This window comes from Carassius auratus, unplaced genomic scaffold, assembly GCF_003368295.1.
Source record: "Carassius auratus strain Wakin unplaced genomic scaffold, ASM336829v1 scaf_tig00038185, whole genome shotgun sequence".
Lineage (NCBI taxonomy): Eukaryota > Metazoa > Chordata > Actinopteri > Cypriniformes > Cyprinidae > Carassius > Carassius auratus.
In genome coordinates, this window is record NW_020526425.1 from 20001 (window position 1) to 25891 (window position 5891).

At 34.5% G+C, this 5891-nt stretch overlaps 1 non-coding gene across 1 annotated transcript in view; it reads left to right on the top strand.

Moving 5' to 3' along the window:
* The window catches only part of LOC113083451 (5S ribosomal RNA), a 119-nt gene extending 34 nt beyond the window's left edge, over positions 1 to 85 (top strand). Inside the window, exon 1 of the ribosomal RNA XR_003283269.1 lies at positions 1 to 85. This exon is cut by the window's left edge and continues 34 nt beyond it. This is a non-coding gene — a ribosomal RNA (5S ribosomal RNA).
* The last annotated feature ends 5806 nt before the right edge of the window (positions 86 to 5891 follow it).

Sequence of the window (5891 nt, forward strand, 5' to 3'; positions counted from 1 at the left end):
TCGTCTGATCTCGGAAGCTAAGCAGGTTTGGGCCTGGTTAGTACTTGGATGGGAGACCGCCTGGGAATACCGGGTGCTGTAAGCTTTTTGGACATTTTTCACTTAGTATATAATAATTTTGCCTAAAAATAGAGTCAATGCCCGATCTCTGAATATTAGCAGGTTTGGGCCTGGTTAGTACATGGATGGGAGATTGCTTGGGAATACCAGGTGCTTTAATCTTTTTGGAAAATTTCACGAATTATATAATAATCTTTCATTAAAAAAAAAAAAAAAAAAAAAGAGTCAATGCCCGATCTCTGAATCTTAGCAGGTTTAGGTCTGGTTAGTACTTTGATGAGAGACTGCCTAGGAATACCAGGTGCTTTAAGCTTTTGGGTTTTCTTTCCTACTTATATAATGTACTGGCGATTAGATTGGCTGATCTTTAAATAGCCCTCTCTTTGCAGCAGTCTTCGCTTACGGCCATACCAACCTGAGGGCGCTAGAGAGCTACAGGAAGTGTTGGCTGCAGTTTGGAGAGGAAGGCTCTCCTCCATTTTGATTTTTCTGTTAGTGTTTGTTTTGTGAGTTGTTTTTGGACTTTTAGTTTATTTTTTGTGTGGTTTTTCAGTTTTAAACCACCTAACAGCAGCATCTTGCTGGCTGGAGGGTGGTTAATTTTTTGTTTGTATTTTTTTACAATGGATGGATTATTGGCAAACGACACTGGACTGGCTGGAGAAACACGCATGGCAAACGACACTGGACTGGCTGGAGAGACACGCATGGCAAACGACACTGGATTGGCTGGAGAGACACGTAAGGCAAATGACACTGGACTGGCTGGAGAGACACGTATGGCAAACGACACTGGATTGGCTGGAGAGACACGTAAGGCAAACGACACTGGACTGGCTGGAGAGACACGCATGGCAAACGACCCTGGACTGGAGTATCGACAACGAGCAGGACACGGTAAAAAACAAGATGCAAGAGATAAATTTGGTGAAAGGAAATACTTAAAAGAGGCAACTGTGATTGTGAATGTGGAGAACGTAAATGAGGTGAGAGCTGTGGATATTATTAAAGCGGTGACGGACAAATGTGGATATGGGAAAATCTTAGCACTAAGGCCAAGACAAGGAAAGGAATATGAACTGACAATGGAAAAAGAAGAAACATGTGATGAACTGACTGAGGGATTGTTAATTAAAGGAGTGAACTGTGAAATAAAGAAACTGCAAAATAGAGATTATGTTGTTTCCTTCATGCACCTGCCCGTCTACCTTGATGATAAAGACATTTTTAGAAAATTGGAGGGATGGGGAGTTAATCCCATATCAAAATTAAAAAGAAGATGCTACCCGGGCACTGAAATAGAGGATGGAACAAGGTTTTTAAAAGTGCGATTCCCCAAGGAGGTGGCATCATTGCCCTACAGCACAAAGCTGGAAACAGCAGAAGGGCCGCAGTACTTTAGGGTGATGCACAGCCACCAGGTGAAGACCTGTAAGCTGTGCATGAGCCCAGATCACCTGCTTAAAGAATGCCCTGAATTTAAGTGTCACAAGTGCGAGGAAAGGGGACATTTCGCAAGGGACTGCAACGCGGTCAGATGCCCGGAGTGTCAAAAAATTTTAAATAAGTGTGAGTGTTGGATGGAGGGAGAGGAAGGAGGTCTGGAGCATCAGGTGGACGGACAGGTGCATGAAGGAAACACTGAAGAGGAAGGAGATACTGATGAAGGACAAGGGGATGAAGGATTACCACAGAAGGAAACAGGAGGAGGAACAGGCAACCAAGAGAAAGAAGAAGAAGGAAAAAATAATTTTATGGATGAGGAACAAACAGTAGAACAGAATACTCAATGGACAGAAATGGAATTATCGGACAGTTTTAAAAATCTTTTGGATAATGTGGAGAGTGATGGACAAGGAATGCATGATCAAAACAAAGAAATGGGCAGTGAAGAAGAAACAAGGATGGACAACATGGGAAAAGACAGAGGGGAGAGAGGACAAAGTAGAAGGAGAACATTAAAGGTAAAACCAAATGTGGAAAATGTAAGAAAAAAGTTAATGACAAGGGGCCGAGTAAAAAGTGTAAACAGATATGAAGTGTTAAGAGTGCTGGAGGGAGAAGATAAATAATGTTTTTTAGGTATTTATTTTTATTTCTTTTAATGGTTTTAAGTTGTGTTACTTTTAATGCAAGGGGACTGATGGACATGGGTAAATTTGAAAAGGTGAAAGAAATGTGTAAAAGAGAGGATGTGATTTTATTACAAGAAACTAACTGGAGGGAAGAGTACATGACTGAAATAAGGAAAAGGTGGAGTGGAGAGATTTTTTATAACAATGGTGATGGGAGGCTGGGTAGAGGAGTTGCAATTTTAATAAAAGAAAACTGTGGGGTATCATGTAAAACAATATATAATGACATAGATGGGAAATGTATTGCGGTTGAAATGGAGTACGAGGAGAAAAAAGTTATTGTAGTTAATATTCATGCACCAACTGTAGAGAATGAAAAGAAGGAATATTTTAATGTATTAAGAGATTTTTTAAAAAAACATAAAGAAGTTATTATGATGGGTGATTTTAATACCGTTTTCAGTAAATTAGAAATTGGTGAGGGAATGGTTTTTAAAAATGATAAAGGAAGAAAAGAATTGAAATTATTAATGGAAGAAAATAATATGATTGATGTATGGAGAGAAAGAAATGAAAAAAAGAAAGAATATTCAAGGAGGCAATTAGTAGGGAATTTTATGTGTAAGACGAGGATTGATTTTATTTTGTGTACAAGGAACATTGAAGGATTTATCGGTAATATTAAATATGAAGAATCAAGCTTAAGTGACCATAAACCAATTTTTATGCAAGTAGACTGGAGTTCAGTGAAAAGAGGGCCGGGTGTATGGGTTTTAAATGTAGAGGTTTTGAAGAATGAGGCGTATGTTTTAAGTATTAAAGAAATTATTGAAAAAGAAAAGGAGAATGAAATGTACAGTGAAGATAAAAGGATATGGTGGGAAAATGTTAAATATTTAGTTAAAAAATTCACAATAAAATATTGCAAATTAATACAGATATGTAAGAGGAAGAAGGAGAGAGAAATAAGAGAAAAATTGGAAAAGGAATTAAATGAGAATGGGAAAGATATACAAAAAATAAAAGAATTGGAGGGAATATTGAAAGAAATGGAAGAGAAAAAATATGAAGGTGCAAGACTAAGAAGTAAAGCTAAATATACTGTGGAGGGAGAAAAATGTACAAAGTTTTTCTTTGATCTAGAAAAAATAAGAGGGAAAGCTAGAATGATTAAAGAAATAAGAGGGGAAAATGGTGTAGTGGTGGAAACAAATGAGGAAATATTAAAAGAAGTAAAAGCATATTATGAAAACCTGTTTAGTACTGAGGGGTTGAGGGAAGAAGAGAAATTTGAGTTACTGAATAAAATAGAAACAACAGTAGGAGAAATAGACAAAAAAGAGTGTGATGAAGAGATAAGAGAAGAAGAGATAAAAAGAGCAATAAGTGAATTAAACAAAAATAAAAGTCCAGGTATAGATGGTTTGGGGAGTGAATTTTATATCGTTTTTAAAGATTTTTTAACCAGTATTTTAAAAGAAGTGTATGAAGACATTTTTAAGAAAGAGGAAATGAATCAGAGAATGGGGATGGGATTATTAAAGTTGATATATAAAAGAAAAGGAGATAAAGTAGACTTAAAAAATTATAGACCAATTACAATGCTGAATACAGATCTGAAAATTTTAACTAAAGTTTTAGCTAACAGATTGAAAGAGGTAATGCCAACCATAATTAAAACAAATCAAGTGTATGGAGTTAAAGGAAGAGATATAGCGGACACAACTTTAAGTATAATAGATAGGATAAGATATATGAAAGAAAAAAACAAAAAAGGATATGTTATTAGTTTGGATTTTGAAAAGGCTTTTGATAGAGTGGAGCATGAATATTTATTTGGAATTTTAAGAAAGTACGGGTTTGGGGAAAATTTTATCAAGTGGATTACAATTATATATAGGGGAGCAATAACAAGAATACAGTGTAATGGTTTTTTAACTGAATGTTTTAAAATTACTAGATCAATAAGACAAGGATGTCCATTATCAGCGCTTTTATATTCTTTAGTTGCAGAACCATTGGGATTAGCTATTAAAATAGATGAAGACATAAGAGGGATAAACATTGAAGGAAGTGGGGGAAATGAAAAAATATTTCAATATGCAGATGATACAACAATAATAGTTAAAGATATAGAGAGTGTTAATAAAGTAATGGAAGTAGTACAGATGTTTTGTAGGGGATCAGGAGGTAAGATAAATGAAGAAAAACAACATATGTGAGATTTGGAGGAGTAAATGTTTTAACAGATTATTTTCATTTTAAAGAAACAAAAGAAATAAGGATTTTAGGTGTTCTAATGGGAAAAGAAGAAAGGAATGTTAAAGAAAAAATGTGGGAAGAAATAGTAGGAGGAATTGAAAGAAGGTTAAATTTTTGGAAATTGAGGACTTTAAGTTTAAAAGGAAAGGTTTTAATTTTAAATGTGTTAATGCTGTCAAAGTTGTGGTATGTTTTATATGTGACTTCTATGCCAATGTGGGTGGAGAAAAGGTTGAAAAAATGTTTTTTAGATTTTTTTATGGAATAGTAAACCGTCAAGAATTGCATATAGTACGTTAATAGGAGAAGTAGGGAAAGGAGGGATGGGATTAATTGATGTAGAACAGAGAAAACATAGCTTAAGAATTAAAAATAGTAAAAAAATATCTGGATGAGGGGTCACAAAACAGCATGGAAAAGGACAATGGAGTATTTTTTAAACAAATGTGGGGATTTTAACATGGGGGATGGAATTTTATGGATGAAAACGAAGAATTGGATGACAGAAAGATTACCAGAGTTTTATAGAGAAATGTTTAGAGCCTGGGGAAAATTTTTAGACAAAGTAGAGTATGATCCACATGGGAGAGAAAACATTTTAAATCAACCCTCTGTTTTTAAAACAAAAACATTTTAAAACAAGACAAAGAAATTTTTTAAAGAAATGGTTGGATGTGGGGATAACAAGAGTGAGAGATGTTTTATATGAATTTAAAGAAGGATTTTTACCCGACACAATTTATTGTGGATGGCAATGGAAGAGGCAAAAGAAGATTACAGTGAACAAGAAATAAAAAATAAATATGAAATCATTAAAAATGCAATACCTAAAGAGTGGATTAAAAGAATAGAAAGGATGGAAGGAGAACCAAAAGAGAAATGTATTAATGTGAAATTAGGGGAAAAACTGTATGATTTTAAGGAATGTACTGTGAAAATGATTTTATTGTGCTTTTAGAGATGATGTTTTTAAAGAGCCGATTGTAAATGGGATACTGGGTGCAGAAATTCAAAGATTTAAAAAAAGAGTGTATATGGAGAAACATGACAGGGAAATGTGTGGAAACAAAATTGGAATGTTTGGAGTATTTTATAAGGCATAAAGTGGTTTTTACTGATGTTATTTTAAATAAAATAGGAATGGAAGAAAATGCTCTGTGTAAAGTGTGCCAGGAAGAAGAAGAGGGGATTTTACATATGTTTTTACAGTGTAGAGAGCTGGAGGACTTTTTATGGAAATGTAAATGTTTAATTAAAGATGTGACTGAGGGAGTGGGATGAAAATGTGATGGAATGGAACAGAGTTGTGATGGTTTTGGTTGGGAAAAAAAGTGTAAAAACAAAAGTTTCATCAATCTGTGTGTAATGCTAATGAAAAGTGCAATATGGACAGAAAGAACTGTGGCTAAAAAGGAAAAAATTGTGTTGGATGTTTGGAGTGTGTTTAAAAGAAAAACAGGAATTATATATTGAAAGACTGTATGTGTACTTTAA